General features: G+C 45.7%; 1 protein-coding gene across 1 annotated transcript in view; it reads left to right on the top strand.

The window, feature by feature from the left end:
• The window catches only part of LIX1 (limb and CNS expressed 1), an 889,780-nt gene that overhangs the window by 788,630 nt on the left and 75,103 nt on the right, over positions 1-26,047 (top strand). The gene's annotated exons all lie outside the window — the stretch shown is intronic.

Here is a 26,047-nt window from a genome sequence, read left to right as displayed (position 1 = left end):
TACAGTTACTGCTTGAAAAAGGTGGATTGGGAGTCTCAAACTTTTATGCTTATCATCTTGCTTTCAGGGCTCAGTTCTTTATCCCGTTCTTGGTAAATGAACCAATTATATGGGCAACAGCGGAGGCAGGTTTTGTACGACCGCTAATGCCAAGGGCTATTTTTTCAACAACTTCAAGATCTAAGAGTAAAACTAATTCCATCACGGAATCTCTACAGACCTCTCCAAAAGATTTTTTTTTATCTACTAGGAGGAAATGCTTTTAAGAGCTCAGATGCTTCCATTTGGCTTAATCCAAAAATTAAAGAAAATGGGAGAACTTTATTTTGCCCGGACTGGTTTCTAGGAGGGATTATATGGTTAGGAGACTTAGATAAAAATGGGAAGTGGCTCACGGAGAAAGAAGTGAGAAACAAATGGGACCTAGATAACTTCTCTCCCATGGAGTACAGATCCTTAAAGAAGGCAATAGGAGAGGTTGATTGCGAGAAGGAATTCAACTTCGAGGCTTTAACAGTTAAAAACAAAAATGGTGAGGGTGGTTTGGCGTGTCCTTTGTATAAAGAAATTGCTTCACGATATAAGGAGAATGGTTTGTTGATAATGGAGTGGAGTAGAAGGCTTCAATATGATATTTCATCAGAGCAATGGTCAAACATATGTAGAAATGTCCACTTACGCTCATTCAGTTTGAGTGAGTGATCACGCCAAATCAAAATTTTAAATAGGGTTTATTAGACCACCAGAGCAATTACACAAAAGAGGTCTTTCTGATTCGAATGAGTGCTGGGGGTGTATTCATCAGAATGGAACACTAGAACACATGCCAAGGGACTGTGTAAGAGTGCATGATTTCTGGTTGAAAGTGTATGAAATAATTGATGAAATTCTAGGGGAGAAATTGAGTTATTATTTTAAAACCCTGATTTTAGGGGACAACGAAATGTTGGAAGGCCTTAACACCTGCCAAAAGAAATGGATATTTATGGGGGCTTTAACTGCAAAGAAAATAATATTGAGAGTGTGGAAATTGAGGATAACCCCACTGCTGAAACACTGGTCTGATGAAATGTTCAAATTAGCTGAGATAGAGAGAATAATCTACCTTAGAGAAACGAAATACTTCTTATTTGAAAAGATTTGGGGAAAGTTCATGGATGTCTATTAGTCTTAATTAATTTAATGGATACATGGGGTTGAGGGTGGAATGAGAGAACTGAAATGTATATATGGTTTTATGATGTGTATAGTTAATGAAAATGACTGTTTAGTTTATAATATTATATGTTATTTCTATGTTTGGATGTTTTAACTCTAGAATTTCAACAACGATTTGATTTATAATGTAAACTAAGAAAATAAAGAATAAAAAAAATAAAAATAAATAACGCAGCTCCACGCGGATCAAGGTAAGAAGAGACAAGTATTTCATCCACTCAACAGATCACCATTCAACCGCCTCTGCTCGCGTATCTCTCTCCCTCATTCACATTCTGGTGAAAACATTCCTTAAGATGTTACCCTGTGCCTTCCCTCAAAAGGGAGAGACAGCTGCTGAAAATGCAATCAAAGTCTCCTGCTAAAGTCCTGCCTGTGAGATGTAGCACTGTACACACAATGGTACTGCATTTCAAGCGGCATGTCTCTAGCAGTGAGGGGTTGTGATTCAATGACTGTAATGATCGAAGTTCAGGCACGCCCTACACCTACAATGCAGATTGGTTATCTGCATTATTTGCAGGCACTGCTCTCAAATACTTTGATTATTGATCAGCTTGCTTCTGATACGTGGACCAACACTGCTTCTATTTGTAAGGGGCAAGATTTATTTGCATTGGCACTGTACTGTTTTTTAACTGGTATAAGACTGTGCTATTGGTCTTGATAGATGGAATACAGAGGTGCCTCATGTGTGCAGCCTATTCTGGACTCTTCTCATTATGATATGGCATTTATAACGTGCCAATTCACAAGTGTATCTAGTCGCGTGGGGTTGTTTGATTATCCCGCTATGATTTGTGGGAGTGCTCTGTGGGTGGGAGAAGATATTTGAAGGCTATAGCTCTAAAATCATTCTTACAGGACATGTTGAAGTCAGAGGACCATATGTGTTTGTCATTTATTTTGAAATGTTTTTATTGGCATTTAACATTTACAGTTATATTACGGACCATTACACTCCTGGTTTGTATCAATCTTGAGTTGCATATCACTTATGCCATATTAGTTATGAGTAATATTTAACTGTGAACGGAACAAACAAGAGGAAAAAAAGGGAAAAGAAACAAAGAAGTAAAAGTGATAACAGTGACTGTCTCTTGGTCTCCGAGTTATTGTGGACTTTGCTTGTGGAGGTGAACCCCTGTCTCTATTCCGTTGGGCTCTGAATGGTCTTTGAGGTACGCGGAGGGGGGGTGGCTCGTGCAGGCTGGATGCGACAGTGTACAAACTTGGCCATTGCAACATTTGTGGGTGGTTGATTCAGGGAGGTTTATAGGTCGACGAGAAGATCATGTCTCTCAGAAGGATCTTCCAGGCCTCAAGTGTGGAGCTCGAGTCTTCGCCTCCCCGATTGCTTCCCTCCTCCCATGCTCCAGTTTCTGCTATCGTCCATCTTTCCATCTCCCTAATCCAAGGTTCGTACCTGGGGCCTGCTGGGGATTTCCAGGCCATTGCGATCGTTCTTTTTATCAGTACACATGCTATGTCCATTAGTTTCATCAAGTGCTTGATCTTGCTTAGCCTCGGGTAGGTGCCTAAGAGGCATTCTTTCGGTGTCCATTCATATGTCTCCAGGCCAGCTTTCCTGCACGTCTGTTCAGCAGCGAACCATAGTCTCTGAGATTTAGGGCAGGTCCAAAACATGTGGATCATGTCAGCGTGGTCGGAGGGGCACCATGGGCACATCGGGCTGACTTTGTCATTGAAGGCGGATATTCTATGTGGGGTCATGTAGGTCCTATATAAGACATTGAGCTGTATTAGCCTGAACCTGGCGTTCCTGGATATCTCCTTCGGGTATGCTAGGGCTCTAGACCATTCTCCCTCCGTGATTTCGGTCCCCAGGTCAGATTCCCATTTCTCTTTCAAGCGTGTACTTCTAGGGTTCGATCGGTCGTTTATTTGGGTATATAGTCTTGATGTTGGTTTCCAACCGTCGCTGACTCCGTGCATCTCTTGGATCAGGGCGTGTGTTTCGGGTTCCTCAGGCCACACATTCCATTTCTTCTTGGCAATAGATTTAACCTTTTGGTTCCATAGGTAGTGGCACGGGGCGAGCCCCTCGTTTCCTTGTAGTGATTCAAAGTCTCTGAATTGCCCTTCGTCAAACATGTCCCCCCACGTGTAGACACCACAGTTCTCCCATCTTCTCATTATTGATAGGTCATCGGGGGCTCCACATACGTCAGCAAGAATGGGAATCTCGGGTGAGTATGGGTGCTTCAAGCCCAGCATAGATCTAGTCCTTTTCCACACCTGTCGACCCACCTGCACAATTATGGGCGGGTCAGGGGGCCCTATTTTGTTGTTCCATATTAGCTCTTTAGGATGCAGGGGTGAGGTCAGCTGGCAGAGAAGGTTCGTCTCAGCCATGGGCTCATCGCTCAGCCATTTGGCGACATGTGTTAGTTGTGCCGCCAGATAATATCCCTGGAAATCGGGTAGTTGGATTCCTCCAGCGGAGTAGGGAAGTGTGAGGATGTTCAGAGTAATCCTGTGCCTGGTTCGTCCCCAAAGAAAGTCTCGGATCAGGGATTCTAGCTTCCTGAAGAAGGATGGAGGAATGTAGTATATTATGTTGGTGAAGTAATAAAGGAATCTAGGTAGAATTATCATTTTAGATATTGCAGCTCTGCCCATCATTGATAGTGGTAGTTTTGTCCAGAATTTGATGGAGTTCCGTACCCCCGATAATGCGGCTTCAGTGTTGCATTCGTGAGTGGAGATTGGTGTATGCTTTATGGTGATGCCTAGGTAGCGGAAGGACTCAGATTGCCACTGAATCCCAATCTCAGGTAGCTCCTCTGTACTCTTCCTCCTAAGGCCAGCCAAAGGGAAGGCGGATGATTTCTGTCGACTGAACTTTATGCCTGAGTATCTCGAAAAATTGTCTAAGATGTCTAGGGCTATCGGGGCATTTATCTGGGGGTCTCGAAGGTATAGAAGAACATCGTCTGCGTACAAGGAAATGATGTTGTCCGTACCGCCAATACTTATGCCCGCATCAAACAGCTGTTTCCTGAAGTAAATTGCTACTGGTTCCAGGCCTAGTATATATAGCATTGGCGAGAGCGGGCATACTTGTCTGGTTCCCCTCTGAATAGCCCAGGCTCCCGACACCAAGCCCCCTGTCTTGACTCTTGCCACTGGGTTACTGTAAAGGACCTTGACCCATCGGATGAAGTATTCACCCAGTCCAAACTCCCTCAGGGTTTCGGTTAGCCACTCCCAGTAGATTGAGTCGAAGGCCTTGATGGCATCGAGCGAGAGGACTGCCAGGTCTTCTTTGTATTCCTCTGTCTGTGCCATTATGTGCTGAAGCCTTCTCAAATTGGCTGTAGTGTTGCGTCCAGGGACAAAACCACACTGGTCCTCATGTACCAGGGAGCCTATAACCTTTGAGAGCCTTTTAGCGAGTATGGTCGTGAGAATTTTGCTATCATAATTTAGGAGCGCAAGTGGGCGATATGAGTCACATTTTTCAGGTGGTTTTCCTGGCTTGAGCATCGGTACTATGAGGGTCTCTCTCATGGTGCCTGGCAGCGTGCCTGTCTCGAATGCCTCCGCGTAGACTTCGTGTAGTATGGGAGAGAGAATCTTTTCGTATGTCTTGTAGAACTCGGGGGTAAGGCCATCGGTCCCAGGGGTCTTGCTTGTGGAGAGGGACCTAATCGCGTCGGTGATGTCTTCGATCGTAATGACCTCTCCTAGCATATTTCTTTGCTCGGGGGCCAGTTTAGGTAGGTCTACTTCTTCGAGGGTGTCTCTTATGTCTGACTCGGGTATAAGGTCGCTGTGAGCATATAATTCCGCATAGAAGTCAGTGAAGGCCTTGTTTATTGCTTGTTGTGTTTTGTGGCTTGTGCCGTTACTGTCTCTGATCTCTGTAAGGGCCTGCTTCGGATGTTCCTTCCGGCACAACCAGGCTAGTATCCTGCCTGGCTTATCCGCCTCTTTATGGGCTTTCATGGTGCGGGTAGAGAAGTCAAACTTCGAGAGCCTTTCCCATGCTGTTCTGCATTCCTCCCTAATTTCTCTCAACTTGCTCTCTGTCTCAATTGTGGGGGGGGAGTTGCTTTCGAGGTGCTTGATCTTTTCCTCCTTGGCCTCCAGTTCCCTCCTCAATTGTTTCCTGATTCCACCCGCCTCAGCAATCACCTCTCCCCTCGTCACCACCTTCATTGCCTCCCAGAGAGTACTCCATTTTACTACTGATCCCTTATTGATCTCTATATACTCCTCTAGTTTCTCAGCCAGGTGGTCCTTAAATGCAGGGTCAGATAGTGTCTCCACTGGCATACGCCACGTTGGGATAGGAGGTAGGGGGGGTCGCAGGCTGAACTGCATTAATAGTGGGGAGTGATCTGAGATTGATCTGCCCAGGTACTCTGCGGACTCGACCTGGGGGGTCAGTTCGTTGTTTATGAAGAGGTAGTCTATCCTGGTGTGCAGATTATGGGGGGCAGAGTAGAATGAATATGATCTGTTTGTGGGGTGAAGGTCTCGCCAGGTGTCCACCATGTGCAGGTCTTCAATTGTTCTGTGGAGGGCCAGCGCAGGGAGATTATTGTTTCGGCGTGGTGTGGTGGATCTATCCAATTCCACATTAATGACGCAGTTGAAGTCGCCTCCCCACAGGAGGCTATGGTCTCTGTGGAGCACGAGTTTAGCGCACATCTCCTTGAGGAAAGAGGGTATACCATGCTGGGGGAAGTACGAGTTTACTATGCATATACGGGTGCCCTCCAGCATGCCCCATATCAGCAAGTACCTGCCTTCGGTATCCTGCTCCATCCCCAGCTGTTGAAATGGTGTGTCTGGGCTCACCCACGTATACACACCTCTTGCATACTTCGAGTATGATGATCCGTAGCCTTGGCCCCCCCAGTAGTTTGGTAGCTTATTTGCAGAGTCGGCCGAGAGGTGTGTTTCTTGTAGGAGTGCGATTGATACTTTCTTCCTCTTTAGATAGGAGTGAATTCGATTTCTCCTAAGGTAGGACCCCAGCCCCCTGACGTTCCATGTGATTACTCTAAGTTTTGGTGCCATTGCTTGGTTGTGTTAGTTATTGAGGAGGGGTTCACGACCACTTCGGGATTTTTCAGCTTGTTATTGTGAGCCATGATCTGTCCAGAATGAGTGGAGTGATTAGCTCCTGTGGTGAGGTTTGGGTTCGGTTCCATTTGGGCGGATGTTCTCGGAGTAAGGGCAGTCAGAACGATGATAACATGTGTGAAACAATTAAAACTTGTGCACCCAGCGACTGACACAACGGTGGAGTGCTCAGGTGCTCCCGCGCTGCCTGTCCCAATCCGGGTGTCTGGAGCGGGTAGGTGTGTGCTGGCAACTGGCCTGCACTGGTTTTTCGTGGGGTCGAGGTCTTCGTCCATGCGTGGGAGAACGGGCGAGCCCCGCAGCCTTTTAGCAGCTCACATAGTAGTTTTGCTTCTTGAGATTAGAGTTCCCTGCCCTCTCAGGCTGCTGTAGAAGGGTACAAGCATCTGTGTCGGGGCGTGCAGCCCTCATCTTTAGGTACCTTCGTTAAGTTTCCCGTGTGGGGATTCCATAGGGATATCAGCCAGGTTATTGTGCTCCATCCACATGTTAGCCGCAGCTGGAGTCTCGAGAAATATTGATTTTCCTTTGTAGATTACCTTCAACCTGGAGGGATATAGGAGCATATATTTTAGGTCTACTTTCCTCAGCCTGGCCTTAACCGGGATAAAGGAGTTCCTCGCTCTCTGGACCGCCTGGGTATAATCAGGGTATATCGTGATTCTCGAGTTGCCTCGTATTATCTCTCCTCCCTCCCTTGAAAACTTCAGGATCACCTCCCGGTCTCGGAAATTGAGGACCTTCGCTATGATGGGGCGAGGGTAGGAGCCTGGGGGTGGTTTCTTCTGGAGCGATCTGTGTGCTCTCTCTATGGAGAAGCCCTGCGAGAGGTTCTCCGCTCCGATCTCTTGTTGGATTAAGGATTCCACGAAGGTCGTCGGGTCAGCAGTCTCTGTCCCCTCCGGTATGCCCAGTATCCTGATGTTGCTGCGTCTAGCGCGACCCTCCGCTTCCTCGGACCTCGCCTCCAGCAGGGTCACTTTACGTTTAAGCTCTGCCAGTTCTGATTTCATGGCTGCCGATTCAGTCGCCATATCCTCTTGATGGGACTCCACAGCGGTGACACGTTCAGCTAGGTTGCGAGCGTCTTGCCTTATCAGCTGGATGTCAGCTTTTACTTCCCCTATCTTTGTGTCTATGAATGATTTTAGGGCCTCAATCGCCCCTAGCAGCTGGTCATGCTTGGTGTCCGGGTTGTCTCGTGTTGCTGAGTTATCTGTTGAGGTCTGGGCGATGGGGTGAGATTTCGCCGTGACAAAAGGATCTAGGGTGGCATTTTTGGTTTTGTTTCTTGCTGCCGCCATGATGGGCTGTTACAGTTCTGGTCGGGAGCGCAAGGGGATTCCCGTCGGGGCAGGCGGCCTCTCTGCCTGGCTTAATTTCGGTGGGACATAGAGGTTCGGGGATAATGGACCCCGTGTGGGTCGAGATCCGGGCGCGCCGCGGGTGTGGGCGCCCCGCCTTCAGTGGGACAGGAGAGGACAAAAGAGGTCTGGGTCCCACCGGGAGATAGCGTTGCCCAATGAGGTTAGCCAGGGAGAGTGCAGGAGTCGGGGGTTCGGTGGGAGCCGCCTGGGGTGGGCAGGCAAGGTCCCGCCACCCCGTGAGAGAGTCGCCGGGCCCGGAACGCCGGGAAGGCCTCACCTGTGAAAGTAGTTTGGGTGGGTCTGGAACCAGTTCGAGGAGTGTAGGTCTGCGTTGGTGGGGGGGTCCGCTCCCCGGAGAATAGGCGGTCCGAGTCAGGAATGCAGTAGGTGGTGAAGGTCCAGTAGCTCCGACTCGGCGACCCCCTCCACAGTCGCGCTCCGGCTTCGTTGGCGGTGTGTCGGTGGATCGACGGGGTCTTGTAGTGGTCCTCGCCCCGGGACGGTAGGGGCAGTGATAGAGGCGCTTGGAGGGCTGGGATCTGGTCCCCGCAGGGTGTGCGCTCCCTGTCCCGCTCCGGGGTCGCTCCGAGATCGTCAAATCGTCATGGCCGCCATCTTGGAAGTCTCTTATGGGAGAGAGGGGGAGCCCGACCGGAGCGTCTCAGCGGGTCCCGGCTCTCCGTTTTTTGTCAGGGCAAGAAGTCGGGTGCAGCCAATCGCCTGATTTACGGCTGCACCAAAGGCTGGGCGCCGCAGAGGAGCCGCGACGCTCGAAACGGGAAGCGATCCCGCGCCTCGGTCAGATCCCGTGCACCTCTCTCAGGGGGCCGGGGGAGGTCGGGGCGAAGCGTCGGAGAAGCTCCCCGACCTCCGATTTCTGTCGGAACAAGTCGTAGGGTGCAGCTAATCGCCTGATGTACAGCTGCACCGAAGGATGGTCTGATTTGTTGGGTTTTCGGTACCCAGAACAGGATCGGACTGCGCGGCTCGGCCGGAGCTCACGGGAACCGCGTCCTCACACCATGGACATCAGGCCACGCCCTCCATATGTGTTTGTCATACCAATAGAGATGGGCCCTACTGAATTGCAGCAGGGAATCGGTGTAACTTATCCCATATGCTCCTGAGTTGGAATGTCTGTGGCCCCAAAAACGGTATAAAGGGCAGGAGAATTGACACATACCAAGATAGACGAGGAGTAGAAACTGCAACACTGCAAAGGTTCTGTGTGATGTGGCCAGAGAATGGCACATTTGTAAAGTAGTGCAAAGTATTGCATTTCTTTCTTCTTTTACTTCAGGGGGTAATCACTTTACTAAAGCAATAGAGCCTGAGGAGGGGGGCATTACTGGTGTGGTAATGTCCCGGGATGTCAGTTATAAGCCCGATCGAAGTGCGGTCTTTCCCTGTGTGGTAAGGACCCCGTTACGAGCCTCCTCATTGGCTGGGAGGCTGTCACTCCCATCCCCTCGCCGGGTACTATCACTGTGCTTCTACTCCACTACTACTATCAAAAGGAAAGGCAGTGATGAATATGACACCTTTGCAGAGCAATAACACAGATTCCAAAATACGCATTTATTTTGAGCTGGTGACTTAACACAATTCTGGATGTTTTTCACGACCGGACTGGCCCTTGAGAAAGCCCACTTGGCATCAGCCTGTGAAATACTTCAGATAATGGGGCTCATTCTGAGCCTGCTGGTCTGGAAACAACAGTGCTGGTAAGCTTACAGGCACCGTTGTTTCTGACCGGCATATTATAGGTCTGCGGGCGGGTGCTATGCCGCCCAGCAGGACATACCTGCCGGGCGGAACGGCACCCGCACACAGAGTAGTCACAGAAGCACCGGCACTGTTACTAACAGTGCCGGTGCTTCCGTGGTCCCCACTCCCATGGGAATGGGGACTTAGAATTTCCCGGTGCCTGACTTTCCAGTCCGCCAGGGTTGTCATCCCCCGGTGTTACCGGGAAGTCAGGCGCTGGTAAATCATTAAGGGTCCGGCGGCAACCCGCCGGTATCACAGCACGGATACCGCCGCACCTGTAATGAGGCCCAATGTCTTTCTTACTTTTTTGGTGGATTTATAGGGGATTAATGATCCTTACATATGTGAGTTCCTTTTTTAATCCACCGTGTATGACATGCCAGAGACTGGAAGGGCCGCTCTGTTACCCTACCAGCCGCCCAGTATCCTATTACCTTACATCTCACCTACCATAATGCCTCCTTTCCACAGGCTTGTAATACACGATCACTCAACATTGTCATCAGTGTACAAGGTTTTATAAATGGGTGTCCTGTATAATTTTCTAGGAGGTGGTTGCTGCTTTATACGTGCACGCATGCTCCTGTATGGCAAGACTACTTACTGTGCAGTTTTCTTTTCTACCTATTGGTCTCCTGTTTAGACCTGAAGCAAAACCACTAACTTGAAACGTATGCAAATGCTTGCTCTGAACCTTGAAAGCATTTTTAATGGCCGCCGTGGGATGTCATTTTAAGAAAGATTACTGCCAGAGACACCGAATGATGGTCGATTGCCTTTCCACCGATGTTTCTGCTACCCAGGACTGCTCCAAAGAAAACACACAGCAAACCACAAACACTTTTAAAAGGGTGATTTGACTTGAAATAAAAATAGCTGTTTTATTCTTTTTGACAAAAAAAAACACAAAAAGCCAAATGAGCTGATCCCCGCGTGGCGGCCGCCATCCTGCGAGCAGAGTCAGTACATGGTTACATGCAGCAGTCAAAGCTGCCTGCACTTTGGACTAATCTCACATCTGCTTTCCCTATCAGTGTAGACTTGCCAGCTGTTTTCGGTTATCATTAGGTTGATGTTAGCCATCACTTACAGGATGTGAATGGATGGTATTGGTTCTCTTTTTGGGTGGGATAACTCCCAAATAAACATGCTTTCTGCATTTAATGTTATTATTCTCACTCATTTCGCGTGCCACTTTAACCCCAAGCTCACGCCTAAGATTCCTTTAGCCCCCTAAAGTACATTTTCGTCCTTAAGTACATGGGAAATGTTTGTAAGACCCTCCCACTGCCTCGTGTGCATCCATTGGTTAATTCCACGGCACCTCACCACTTCTGCTTGACTTGATTGGATGTGTTGTTTCAAAGAGCACATCTTCCCCCTGAAAGGGAATCTTGTCGCTGGAAATACAGGTGCAGAGAATGGACATCTGAACAAGCAGAAAGCAAACACAAATAAAGGACAGTAAGGTAATGTGAAAAAGAATCTGGTAATTACTGGCACGGCATAAAGAATCAAGGTAGCAAAAGCAGGGTCTAGATGGGCAATAGGCTTCACCGCTGTCTGCAAAGCAGGGCGCTATCATCTACGTATTCTCAGAAAGGTTCTCCCTCTTATCCCTGTTTATCTTCATCCTCCAGTTGTGGCGGCAATTGTATTGAGTCGATTCGATTACTGTAACTCCCTTTATATATATCAACCGAAAGGTCTTATCCTGCGACTTCAACAGTTGCAAAACATGGCTGCTCAGGTTGACTCTGGTTCCCCATATGGTGCCCATATATCCCCGGTCTTGCGGTCACTCCATTGGCTACCGGTTTCCCAGTGCATTGTTTTCTCTCGCTACCTCACAATGCTGTCTTTGCACTCGGCAACAGCTGGTCTTCTTGCTGCTCCTGTGTTTCAGCGCGCTCGCTGTGGGGGGCGTGCGTTCTCTGTTGTTGCCCCCAGACTTTGGAATGGTCTGCCGCTGTACCTGAAGAATCTGGAGGACCATCTTGCCTTCAGAAAGGCAATAAAAAAACACCTGTTCCAACTGTCTGTTGTTGTTAAGTAGAGCTCTCCCTCCCGCAGTGCCAAGATACCTTTGGCGAACGTACGCTTTACAAGAACACCTAAAATAACATAACATAACATAACATGAAGCAGCCCTTCATCTACATAGGCGGTAGGATTCTGACTGCATGCACCGCCCGGCCCTCACCCAGTGCCTCCTCCCAGTCCCCAGCCCACAGATACCTTGCCTGTTCTTGGTCAGAGGCTTCTGCCACCTCTCTACATCTTTATTTTTGGATGGAGGGAGAGACCTTTAGCTCTCTGCCAAACTCTTCAATAAGTATCAAGAGGAGCCTTGTTGTCAATCAACTGCACTGTGATGCAGAAAGGGACTCTGATTGGATCATTGCATCACGGCTCCGCCCCTCAGTTGCATAGCTTCAGCTTCTAACGTTGTCAGTTCAAGAACCCCAGCAAAAGACTGCCTGAATCGCTAACAAGTCTTTACACCAGAATATCTAGCGGACGTCTTAATTTTAGGGTGCTTGAAGCACAAAGATGGATCTGCATCACCAGCTTCCTAAAAAACAGAGTGTCTCGACACTTCTAGGTTTGTGCCTGAACATTTGGGATCCACATTCCCTACAGAGCCACAGCTGGCCCCTTCCCTTGCCAGGAAAAGTTCTTACTCAAAATGAAACCTTCCCAACATGATCTGACCCTCTGCCTTTGACTGCGCCACTACCTCGGCATTCATAAATCCTGTGTGGAGGTGACCCTCTTTCTTGTGCCCTCCTGCATCAAAGTATTCACCGCCTGACTAGCAGAATGACTTGCACTGAGAAACCCTTTGCATTCCTAATCATACAGTCCTACCACCCTACTGCTTCCATCTATTGTGCCCGAAGTGTCTAAGATGGTTCCCTCTTTTTAATGCAAGAGCTGTTTCTTTGCAAACGCATTTTAATTCAAGATGTTTTGCTGTGTTGTAGTGAAGACGTTGTCACCATTTCGTTGGGTGTTATCTCTGATATATTTTTAGCATATAATGTACAGATGAGCCTACAGGTGCACTCATCCTGGCAAAAATAAATGCCATTAGAACTAGGTGGCTCTCACTAAATTAAAACGGTGTTCTTGCCTCTGAACAATTTAAGCACAAGGTGCAAAGAAGGGACGAACTGTTGAGAATCCAGGGCCCCCTCTCTAATATGGATACTGGTCTCAATGTGATGGCAATAAGGCTCAGCTTGCGTCTTGACGGGTACACATAATTGCAAGCATATAGTGCTGTGTGCACTCACACACACTTCCAGGGGTATAGTGCCCATCTCACTTTCAGGGACATTGTTCTCGGCAGGGACATAGCCCCGGTCACTTCCAGATATGTAGTGCCCTGCACACTCAGTTAGATCATACCCTGCCCAATATGCACCTAGGGACATATCCTGCTGCTCGCGCTCTCAGTCAGTGCCAGATGGTCTCACCCCTTAGGCCGCGGCGTGGTTCTTGGGTCTTCTTGACCTCTATTCAGCTCCTCCATTAAATCACAGACCATTGACCTCTGAAGTACTTTTGTTTTCTCCTACTTCCCAGGCCTTCCAGCTCCCATGCTACTGTCCAAGGTCATTCACCTCTCTTTATTTATTCATGACATGTGTTGATAGCAGCCAGACCCAGAAGTATCACACGCTAATTAAGATTAATATTACAGTACACGCAGACAAATCATGAGATGGTCATACAGACATTAGATAAGTTTTCAGTACAGGCCATACAGTCATGAGATGGTAGGACAAGCATTAGGTATATTTGTTAAACAGTAAAGTTTCAATTCTTGGATACATGGCAGTAGGGCATTCCCGAGAGTGGGAGCTCTAACAGTGAAAATAGCTCCACCTGCTCTCTTTCTGGAGAATCTCAATGTAACTAGCGATTAGGTGGTGGAGGAGCGTGCCCGTCGTGGTTTGGCACTTTTGTGGATGTGCGGGTTAAGGTAGGTGGGTGCAGTGTTATGAATGCTTCAATGTGAAATTGATAGGACTTTAAACTCAATACAGGTATTGATGGGCAGCCAGTGGGCCTCGCGCCTCACATGAGAGATGTGGTCTGATCGTTTCATACCCCAGACACCCCAAAGGGCATTGTTTTGGATGAGTTGGAGTTTGGTAAAAAAATGTTGTTGAGGCTCCAGAGAGGATGGCATTACAGTAGTCCAGTTTATTGCCAATGATAGCCCTGGCTAGTGTTAGGCAGTTGTCAGAGGACAGAAATGTACTATGAAGGTTGAAACGTTTTGTTGAATAAGCTGCAGGGGATGCAAGAGCCTTAATATGTTTTGCATGGATAGTTAAGAGTCAAGGTAGACTCCCTGGGTTTTCACATGGCTAGGTACCGGAGTAATGTTGCCATCAATGGAGAAGGAGGTGAAGGTAGGGTGCAGATGTTTCAGCCGGTGGGGGGAGCCTACGATAAGGAGCTCTGTGTTGCCATCATTCAACCAGAGATGGTGGTTAGCCATCCAGGCTTGGATGATACTATAGATCTGATTGATATTCGCTGAGTCTAGGCTGTCATTTCCGGTTAGTTCTTTAGCCCTTTAGTTCTCTTTGGTAATGCAGCTCTCCTATGCCACTCTCCTCCCTCTCCTTGCCCCCCTCAGCACTGGCTAGCCCTCATTGACCTGCTTGACTCTCCGGGCCCACTCAACCTCGAGTGTTCTGATCCTCCTACTTCTTCCTCCAACCTTTGGGTTCTTCCTCTGCTGCTCTTCACCAGCTGCAACGCTCTTTCGCTTTGATGAGCCTTTTATATGGGTTGGTGTGGCCATCGCTTTCTAACCAGGCTCTGCATGGGTGGAGCATTTCTGAACATTGTGTACTATTTGTTTACTGGCATCAAACTGTCTCAGCTATATGCTCTAGGCAGTCTGCCTGGTCTTTAAATGTCTGGGTGGCTATTTTGAGATTATGCGGAAGTCCTAGCTTCATGCTGCCCTGAGTTCACGGCAAAGCCCTCGCCTGCCATACTCTACTGCTGACAACAGGGGCTTAGGCATAGCCCCATTATGCTTTCTGACTGCATGTACACTAGTGAAACCCGAGTGAGGATAAACATGGCTGTCCGCAGCATTGCCTGCTTGCTTTGTATTTTTCTGATTCTGCTGTTATGGCTCCACCTACCTCTTTCTGGGTTGATTTGATTTTTATTTATAGACTGCTGTGGTGGGCCAAAGGCATAAGGGCGCTATACAAACAAAAAATACAAACTGACAACAAAACACAAGTAAAGAACTATCATAAAGAGCAAAATGCTTGGGAGAAGGGTCCTTACATCCAACAAAGAAGCAATATAAAACAGAAAATGTTTTGCTCCCACTTAAGGACACGCATTATCAAGAACAATTCCGACATTAGAACAAGAGGACAATTCCGCCAGGTATTACAGCGGGTCAAGAATGCAGGATAGTCTGCCCACCATATACGAAAGCATAATCAACATTATTCTCTGTGGACCAGTCCTTAACTTGTATCCTTCTCAGGAATCTAATGTCCTGCATTCTCGTGCATCTCGGCCCCGTTCTTGCTTGCAACCAGTGGAAGACCTTATTTCTGAAGGATTGTTCACATAAACCCTACAGTAGTCCGGATTGCATTCTACCACTCTCCTAATGACACTACAGAGTGTGTGAGGGAGAGAGGCAGCAGGAAGCAGAGGACGCTCATTCTGGCACTTGGGGGTGGGCTCTGGTGATCCCATCTTTTACCTCCGTCAGGTAGCTCATGCCACTGGCCCCGTGGCTGGTCAGTTTTCCTGGTCCTCAGTGTCTTGAGAAAAGGTCCAGAAGCGTTCTTTGCCACAGTTCCAGAGACTGTGCTACTTTGAATAGTTCTGATATTCCAACTGTGTATGAAAAAAATAAAAAAGAATTCTCAACATTCAATGGTGGAAAAGACACTGCTGAAAAGGTCTCAAAAATGCATTAGGATTTGCTTTTTTTTTATATCATGTTTCAGTTAGTGTGATTCAAGTCGTTTGATAAAGAATTAAATAAACAACTGGGGGAGGGTGTCTGGTCAATCAGGTGGCTGGAACCTGGGCAGAATCAGTCACTGATTGTGTTCTATTGGCCACCTGTTTACCTCCCCTGGGTGTCCACCATTGTCACCGCTAGTCGCTACATACCTCTCCCGTCCCCACCACTGCAGTCCCATTCTCCCTTTTTTCCCCCCACAATTCCCCCCATACTCCCCACTTATCTTCTCTCCTGAACGTTGCAGCTTTCTGGTCTGCCTTCCAATCATGAACATTGAAAAGGGACTATTTCCCTTTCCCATTTCCTCAGGTGTTCCTTCCATTTTAGTTATTCTTTCCATTTGCATTCAGCACACATGCAAAAGAAAAAGCTGCTTTCATACAGAAAGAATACAATTATTATTACTATTATGGTATTTATTGAGCGTGGACCTAGCTTCGAGAAGCAATGGAGCACTTTACAGAAGTATACAACAATGCAGATGAATAACGGAACACTTTCCAGAGGTAACAACAGAACTGTTTTATTGAATATGAAAGGTGTTTGAATAGAAGCTCTGTATATGGGGCATATTCCTGGCAGCAGCTATTCCGTTGCTGGGGGCTTTTACTTGGAGTAACTGATATGGTCCAAATAACCAGATGGGGACGGATGGAGACAGAGACAGCAAATGAAGGCAACGCAACGCAAGGCAGATTGCATGTGCACCTACAGAAAATACAGCCCTACAGTTTTTTACAAATGGACAGTCTAGTGGAGAATGTGTTACAAAATAGGTTATGGTTAAGTTGCACTAGTAAAAACCTATGAAATTCAATAAAAAAACATTGTTAAAGGGACGTTATGGTTACAAGTCAAACCGAAAATAAAACCCCAGAAATTCGCCAGTTCTAGTAAGCTAAGCAACCATAACTCGCGCCACTACCGTGCACTGCTAAGACTAACGCCCAGGACATCAAAGATGACATCACAAATTTCATTGATGACATCACTGATGGAATCACATATTTGGGCCACTTTCGTTGCTCACTGACATATATATAGGCCAGGTGGTTTTGTTCACTGACATGTCAGAACAACCAGGGTCCACAACAAACTACCTGCTAATGTCGTATTAGGCTGGGAGATTCACATGGCACCTCAGGTGAGCAAGGCTAAATATCGTCCTGAGAAAAAATTATTTAGCACATAGTAAAAAATGTACAGAAAGGATGAAGCCCATTCAAGTAAAAACTTAACAATGAATCGACAGTAACAGGATCTGTTTCCAGCCCCAGAAGGGTTGATACCAATAGCCGAAATTAATAGCAGATGTGTATTATTCCCATTGAGTCTTTCATCAGGACACTTGCAATCCAATTTAGAAGGCTTTTTGGATGTCGTTTTGATGGTCTTTTTTTACACTTTACACCAGTATTTCTATAAAAAACCATAAAAAACATTTTACTGACCAATCTTGCTTCGCCATACGACCCCTGAGGTGACAATTGATATTCTAGACAGCCTAGGCGTCTAGCCTTTATACGCATCAGCATGCTTGTGTATATATGCAAGCTCAGGAAAAAGGGGCATAATTTAAGCCCATGTAACATCAATTTTACATCATCTTATTTTGTTTCTAAATCTGCTATTAATTTCGGCTATTGGTAGCAACCCTTCTGGGGCTGGAAACAGATCCTGTTACTGTCGATTCATTGTTAAGTTTTTACTTGAATGGGCTTCATCCTTTCAGTCCATTTTTTTACTATGTGCTAAATAATAAAATTGCATTTATATTTTTGTTAACTCCGACTCTATCATCTCTATATTTTTCTCAAGACAATATTTAGCCTTGCTCACCTGAGGTGCCATGTGAATCTCCCAGCCTAATACGACATTAGCAGGTAGTTTGTTGTGGACTCTGGTTGTTCTGACATGTTATTAAGTCCTCTCCCAACAAGCCCCTAAAAAAAGAGGACACCCCTTTTGCTCGTTTAACGATTGCACTTTGTTCACTGACAGTCCGAATATTACAATTGAAAAGGTGCTATATATCTAGACGTTAACATTATTATATGTTCTTAAAGTACGTTCCTTAGGGTTTAGTCTCAGCTAATACATGGGGAAATAAGCAGGCCTCAAACTCACAATTTATTTGTATACATGTTATTAACATTTTCTGATGATGCTCTTTCTTTCTTCCTTACTTTAGTTTCCCTGTATGTGCCTCTGATTTGTATGCATTGTGGTTCTTCATATGTATTAGCACAAGTGTAGTAAGTCTTGAATTGTTAGCTAGTTATTACATGTTTAAGACTACTCAACACTTGCATTCATTATTGTAATTTCCAAAATTACAAGATTATAAATATTGTACTTCTATGGTGCATGCTGCAGCCATTGCCTATGTTTATATATGATTAGGTTCCTGTACTAACAACAACACTCTAATACAAGGGTGTTTAGATGAGTACATTCTTTAATACATTAAGTAGTTTATGATAGGTCTCCCGATCACCCCTGACATCTTGTTACCAACATTATTAACACAACCCCTTATAGGGACTTTTCATCAAAATTAATTTCACATTTGATGTCATCATTGATGTCCTCAATGACATTTGTGATGTCATCTTTGATGTCCTGGGTGTAAGTCTTAGCGGTGCACAGTGGTGGCATGAGGTATGGTTGCTTAGCTTACCATAACTGGTGAAATTCTGAGGTTTTTCGGTTTACTTGTAACCATAACGTCCCTTTAACTTAGTTTTTTCAATGAATTTCATAGGTTTTTATTAGTGCAACTTAACCATAACATCCCTTTAACAAAGTTTTATTTCAGTGAATTTCATGGGTTTTTACCAGTGCATGCTATTTTCCTACTACTTACTAATATCATACTTACCCAATATAGCAACATTTGTGTGCAATTTCCAAAGTTTCACCTTAAATCTCTGCAATTTCCCACCTTCTAGCATCATTTTTAACACTTCTATACACTTTTTGCAACTTTCTCAACTGATTTTGCGTCCGTAGACATCCACGAACATCTGACTTCATCATGGACATTCCGGACAGTACCACGTGACCATACACTGGCGCGCAGCATGATGACGTGTCCAAGAACGCGTCTGCACTTCACGATAAGATCCGGGCTTCGTGGACAGTTCGGAACTGCATTTTCTACTGATCTCGGAACTTTCAACTTCAAAATTTCCCTTGCACAGCTCCTACACCTATTCTTACTCATTATCCATTAGCAATCTAGTACACAGTACCTACTTGGATGAATGTTAGCAAAACTGCTATTTATCTTAGAAATGGCATCACCTATTGCCATCCCTCCTCCCCAAGAGCCACCACGACCACCAGCTGGAGGACCTTCACAACAAAAAAAGCGCAGTACTTCCAAAGACAATGAAGAGGACCAAGAAGATGTGGTAGAGGAAGTGCCTACCTGGGTGTGGCAGTTCTTTACCATTGTTGGGAATGTACCAAAGGCTAAAGCTAACAAAGGGAAATGCATTGAGTGCAACAGTTGCAGACTCTCCGGACAGTACTCCTACGGGACCACCTCCATGTGCTGCCACACCAAATCCAGTGACCGCAATGCTCTCAGAAAGGTTGTTTCTTTGTTAGCAAGTAGGAGGCCATCTTCCTCCACCTCATCTTCCTCAACCAATACTGTAACCACACAGCCTACTTCTGTGGGACACAAAATCCCACCAGCTACCATGCAAGCAGTAAAAGATGCTGTTGATCCATATTTATTTAAGACAGCAGTCCTCTGTATATACTATAACACATCATTCTGCAGAGGGAAGCAATTTCGAAGTGCTTTTGAAGCGGTGATCAAGGAGCATGAGAAACACTGCCCCCTACCTTAGAAGTAACACATGTGCAACATCTTCCCCATTCCACCTGCCCCACCATAATAGTGCTGGGTGCCTCTTCCCTCTTTTCCCTCCCCACCTTTCGTTCTAAGCTCTCCTGCCAAAAAAATAAATACATCAAAAAACAACAAAAGAAATGTTCCTTTAGGAACCACCTTTCACAGTTAAAAAATAGAAATAAAAAAAACTTACACTCCATCTACTTTACATTTCTCAATAAAGCACATAGACTCAATAAGATATTCCAACATTTCCATTAGCATGTTGTGTTAGGTTAATGGGAATATTGTGGCGTTCATCCCCTGTTCCAGGGACTGGACAGTGGATACCAGCCTGGCTGCTCAAGTGAAGTGAGGGTGGATAACGAGGTCTCCGGACCATTATCCCCCCATTCCAGCCCCTCCAATGGGGGATGAAGGCCATCAGCACCCCAGGTTCCCAAAGCGGGAACCTGGGGTGCTAAATAAAATTGATTTTTCTTTTCTGCGGGGTCCCGGTGTAGGAAGGAAAATCCTTTTCCAAGATGGCCACCATGGAAAGTGAAGGTGGGGTTCCAGACAGGGCCCCTCTTCACTTTCCATGGCAAACTGCAGAAGGTGGAGAGAGAACCCTATGACCATATTAACACAACCACATTTTTCATCCCTTTCAAAGCTATCCCACTTTTGAATAACTTTACCACAAAGCCCGTCCCAGGTGGACATGGCCACTTAACCCCATGTGTTGTCCCTTGTGATCACGGCCAGATTGTCCAGATCATTACCTTATTCCATGACCCAGACAATGTGGCCACTGCCCATGGCCACAGGCTATACCTCAGTCACCGAAGGTATATCGCTATTTTTTGTTCCTACATTATAACACCTGTCAAAAAATAAAACACTGGCACATTTGCAAAACTATGCTTTAAGGTCCTTGCCAATGCTCCTTATACAAGTTTCCTGAATACACCCATGTTTTATTTTTTCAAAAGTGTCAAATGTATGCACATACAATAGTCATATAACTTAGCCCCCACTTGACAAAATCCATTCAGGCTTTACAAAAACATTTATATCTAGATCTAAAGTCTTTTTGCAAACTTGTGTGTAGATTTGTCAAATTGCACCACATTTATGAGCCTGTACAATGTTTTGGGACCCCCTCTAATTTTGCCCCCTCTTGAAAGATTCCCACCAAACTTTTCAAACTCATTCTGAATCAGGTCAAGTATATAATTGCATAATTTCCTCTAGTTTCATTAAGTGGTGCCAAAGTTTTAAGCCATCCAATAACTGCTTTTCACCAACCCTGTAATGCAGAAGTGTCTGCGAACCCCACAGGACTGTTTGCGAACATACGGACTGTTCGCTGACTATTATGGCGGAAAACACCTGTTTTTTTGCTTCTTGCAGCCATAGCCCATCCCATCGTCATCACTCCTCACCTCCCCAGAGATTATTTGATAAGTTTCACAAGTGCAATGTTGTGTTTTTTAATATGTTTTTACCGCGATGTCCGCGGATACCGGCCGCTGTCTGCGAATCCAAGATGGCGGGTGTTTCCAAAAATCTGAAGCACTTCACGCTTTTCACCATCCAATCAGTGGGTGCGTCTGATGTCCACGGACACCATGTTGCCTCCTAAACCAATCAGAGCCCTGTCCGCGGAACGAACAGGGAAATGTGTCCGTGGACTGAACCCAGAAAGCACTAATTCTTTTGGACCTACTTTTTGATCGTTTAAAAAAAAACTCCTGGACGGATTTCCACCAAATATACAAAAGCACACTTTTGTGACCAAGCCTCGGCTCCTGCTGCAAATTTGGTGAAAATCCGTACAGCGGTTTGGGATGTGGGCATGAGCAAAGTTTTTCTCCGTTCAGTCTAAGGAAAAAAAGAATTTGGGACTCCCCTAGAACTTCCCCCCCTTGACGAAACCTCACCAAACTTTGCAAAACAATTCAGAGCGGGCCCTACACTTTCTTTGCAAAGTTTGGTGTGGATTTGTCCAGGGGGAGTGTAGTTATAAGCCGCCCAGAACGTGTTCTTCCTATGGGTTTAGCTGGGTTTAGCAACTTAACCCTTACTACACGGCCACTACCGCGGTCCGTGTAATACACCATATATTGTCAGGAGAGAGACACAGGTTAAATTACTATTATTATTGCCATTATTATTGTATTTACTGAGCGTGGACCTTGCTTCAAGAAGCAACAGAGCACTTTACAGAGGTATACAACAATACAGATACACAACAGGGCACTTTACAGAGGTATACAACATGACCGGTGCATAACGGAGTGCTTTTCAGAGGCAACAGAACAGATATACAGCAGGGTTGGGATACAGAGAGGCAGAGAGGCGGGGTACAGCTGCACATGGTAACAGGAAGGAGAGGGGCAGACAAATCTAGCATGTCAGCTGGTGCAGTTGGCGACGTGATGGCCTAGGTGTTGAGGAAGAGAGACTCCTTGAAGAGGTGGGTCTTGAGTTCTTTTCTGAATTGTAGGAGCGTGGGAGCGAGTCTGATGCTGACAGGGAGGAGTATTCATGGGGCATAAGCAGAGAAGGTGTATTTTCTGCTCCTTTCCTTTTGCAGTGGCAAATTTCAAGTCTGCTGGTGTCCTGGCTTCTGATTGTGCGCTGTCTGCCGGAGATGCTGAGTTTCGCCGCGAGGAAGCTGGGTGACTTGAGGGCGACTGCCTTAAAGATTATGCAGCAAGACTTGAAGGTGATTGTGTGCATTGGAAGCCAGTGAAGGTCAATGAGGGCTGATATGATGTGGTTGTATCCACGTAGACCCTTGATGAGGCATGCTGCCGTGTGTAGGACACTTCCCTGGGGCAGAAGGGAGGACGACGGGAGGCCTTTGACGACGGCACTGCCCCCATCCAGGTGGGATAGGACCAGTGCTTGAACAGTGGATCGAAAGCTGTCCGAAGGGAGGAAGGGCTTGACTTTCCACAGGAGGGAGAGCTGACATCAAGCTATCTGAGTTTTCCTAGCTATGTGTGTCTAGAAGGAGATGTGTTTGTCGATGTGGAACCCGAGGGACTTGGCGCAGGAGATAAACTCGGGTGTGAAGCCCTCACAGTTCGTGATTGATAACCAGGTCTGTATGTCTGGCTGTTCGGTATTGTTGGTGAGGAGTAGGAATTTGGTCTTGGAAGGGTTGCGCTTAAAGCATGCCCTGGACATCTAAGACTGGATCATCGGGAGGCAGGTTTTGAGCCTATGGATGCCCTTTATGGAGTCAATCTTGAGGTGTAGCTGTGCGTCATCTGTGTACTGGAGGATGTGGATGCTGTGTGTAGCTAGGAGGGCTCCCAGCAGCTCCATCTATAGATTGACGATCAATGGGGAGAGGATGTAACCTGCAGGAGTCCATCTGAACAAACTGCTGGTGGTTGGCGAGGTAGAAAATGCCTTTTTTGCAACTATTACCACCTCAGGGTGAAAGTCCTGGGGTGCTAATACGATAACTCCCATGTTTGAAGGTGCGCAAATCCGTAAACAGCCCTGAATCCTAAAGGTGCCCTCGCTTCCTATGGGCCAATATAGACTCGGGCAGGCAGGCCATTACCGGGCCTGTTTGCCCCTGAATGTGAGGATTATTCCTAACTTGTTTGGCAAGTGCTCTACTACAAAAAAACAAATATCATAACCTGGTACGTCGGTCAAATTGGTTTCATTGTTTTCAGCCTGCACTAAAACTCCCGGAATGCATTTAAGTAAGTTAATGAAAGCATGAGACCTGTCTCAGTTGTGCAGTTGAATTTCCTGTTAGTCACTGAGATCATGGAATGGGCAAAAGTGAAAAAATGTACGGCCCCTTCTACCAATCTGGGGCAGCTTTAGTGATTGGGAGGGGCATGGCTGTGCTCTTTGCCAAGCCACTGAGCCATGTTTAATGCCTTTGTCTGTCTTGATAATACAGTTCTTTATAGTGTGTCCAGTGGCATATAAAACGTCCCTCTTTGCTTTTAATCTGCATTGCAATCCTGAATGAATACCATGTGTTAATAATGATAGAAAATAACTTTAGTATCCCGTTTGGTATGAAAAGTCCTGGAGTCAGTTTTAGTTAACTCGGTTTCTAAAAATACCTGCACACACAGCAGTTTGTTTGTAGTTCTGCCACAGAAAAACCATATAAAATATTCGGATGTTTTGAAGTGTTTAAGTGCTTTCACATTTGTTGGCAGAGGCTGATAATTGGAACAAGGTTCTCAGTGGCATTATTATCTCATTGAAAGATACAGAACTCCCATTGTTCGTTTTCCTGGGAGTGACCCCTTAACCCAAACTCTGCTTTTCGACTGGTTACTTCCGGTTCCTTTTGCTTGCCAGAAGTATGAGCTCATTTGTTTTCATTTTTCGCACTTACTGTTCATTTCCTCCGAGGAAATACCTACAGTAACTCGCCTGCTTCACCTTCCAGGAGCTCGTTCTGAGCCTAGCGGTACTGGCGGATTCCCTGTCAAAATGGCTTTGCGCAGTAATTCACTGCTACTGCAGATTCCATGCGCCGCAGCACGGGGGCCTGCAGTACTGAGCACATGTGCACACAGCGCACAGGTACAGGATCACTCCATGAAGCAGTGCATGGGAATTCCAGCACCCAGAACCTGGTTCGTCTCTGGGCAGTGCATGGCTTTGCTATGCTACCCTGGACTACTTAAAGCGAAAAGAAAAGGGAACCATGTCCCAGGCCACCCCCCTTGGAGGGGCCCTACTTGGCTGTCTGATGCAAAGACGTCGGTGCACATTTTTTTACAATGCACACTGCGGAGGACTGATGCCTGGCTGTTGCGCCAGGGGACCACTCTGGTGGTGATAGTGTGCGGTACAAAAATATATCCTTTAACATTAACATTGACAGCTAAATTCCGTTATTCTTGATTGATCCTGGAAAGAGTTCTGTATTCGATGCAGAACATAATGTGTGTGTGTGTGTTCACTACAGCACAACCTGTTAGTATTTTCGTTTTCCTTTGCAGAGTATATTGATCTCATACAATAGCCGAAGTGAAGCACATGCATACGTTTGGGTGCTAGCAGGGTTCATAAAATTGCTCAGTGTGTCAAGTGTTGCAGCTTCTGTTCAGATGCCAGATCACAGTCCCAAAACACAGCAAGAGTAACTCAGCTTTTCCCCTCTCTAAGGTTGATACTTTCTGATGATAGGAACACTGACTGTGCTTCAAAACCACATACCAGAAAGCACTAGTTATAATAACTAACAAAGTATCAGTATGGTGCAGATTTAGAGCTTCCTCTCTCCAAGAAAGGATTGTAAAAACTGAGCAGCCATGCACAATGAAGCACATAATACATTAATCAAGAGAGATGATTAGTTAGTCAAATTTGGGACAGTGCAACTCAAGTGTAAATGCTCATATCTCGACTTTGCCATTGGACGATACTGTGATCCTGCCCAGATAATCATATCTCACTGTATTGTACCGTGCTGTCTTTGGTGAAAAGGTTTACCTTCTCAAATTCCTTGGCATTGTTTATCCCACAGACTGCTCGTTCCTTTCATGTAGGCCACTTGAGTGGAAAGATTTATAGACTGGACAGAAACATGCAAATGTCACAGGTTTTTGGGCAAGCTTATTTCTAGGTCTGATTATTTGACAGAAAAACAATGTGACTTTTGTCTACAATTTCAAAAATTCTTCACATTTTTAATCTACAGTGTGTCTCAAGCAATGAATACAACTAAGTGACCGTATCACGGTTTTGGTTGTGTGTAATTCAATTTTCTTAGATTTTTTTAGGCTCATCAGTTAGTATTCTGATATTAATCAACTTTGAATCTGTCATTACTGCGACCCCCATTACTGCAACCTCGAAAATGCGGACTTGTTTTTATTTCAGCCCCTTTTACACCACATATATATGCGGGGGAAGACCCCCCCATTACCCTCCTACTTGTATTATATACCATTCCCCCCTCCCACATATATATGTGGTGTAAAGGGGGTCAAAAAAAGAAAAGTTGCCATTTTCGGCAGTCGCATGGTGGCGCAGTAATGGTATTATTCCATCATCTTAAATTTATGGTGGAGAAAATAAAGCAACAATTCTTCTTTGGCATAAAGTTTTTCTAGAAGGTATTTTTAAAATAATATTTTCATGTTGGTTTAACATAGGATTTGTATAGTTTTCCAATGTCTACAAAGCATGGTACTATTTGTCAGTTATTGACAAATTATTCCATCTTGCTGTCTAGCAATAACTGAGATACAATGTAGTTAACTGTGAACATTTCAGACTGTACTTAAATCCAAGCTGTAACAATTCACCAACGTATGTAACCCACTGCAACTAATGTAATCTTATAGTGCCCAACCAATTCAAAAGTTACAGTCACTAAATATTTCAAAATCATTAGTCCCAAAGGGTGATTTAGGTGTCTCAGGGTAAGCGCTTCAAAAAATCCTTGCTCAAGGTTTACCACTGGCTATAGTGTTGCTTCATATATAGTAATAGGCCCCATTAAAATATTGCACACCACAAAGTGAATTCTGTCTTGGGGAAGTCATGGGATCGCCAATTGAAGTCCATGGTCCTCTTCTAATCTCAATCTATGCTCAGATACAACTTCCTCTCTGATGAATTCCATATATGCTACATGTTCCTCATTGCTGCCAATCGGCCTCCTGCATCCATGCTTCAGAACGTGTA

Source organism: Ambystoma mexicanum, chromosome 6p, assembly GCF_040938575.1.
Source record: "Ambystoma mexicanum isolate Mex_15411 chromosome 6p, UKY_AmexF1_1, whole genome shotgun sequence".
Taxonomy (NCBI): domain Eukaryota; kingdom Metazoa; phylum Chordata; class Amphibia; order Caudata; family Ambystomatidae; genus Ambystoma; species Ambystoma mexicanum.
This window is presented reverse-complemented; position numbering and strand designations above follow the sequence as displayed.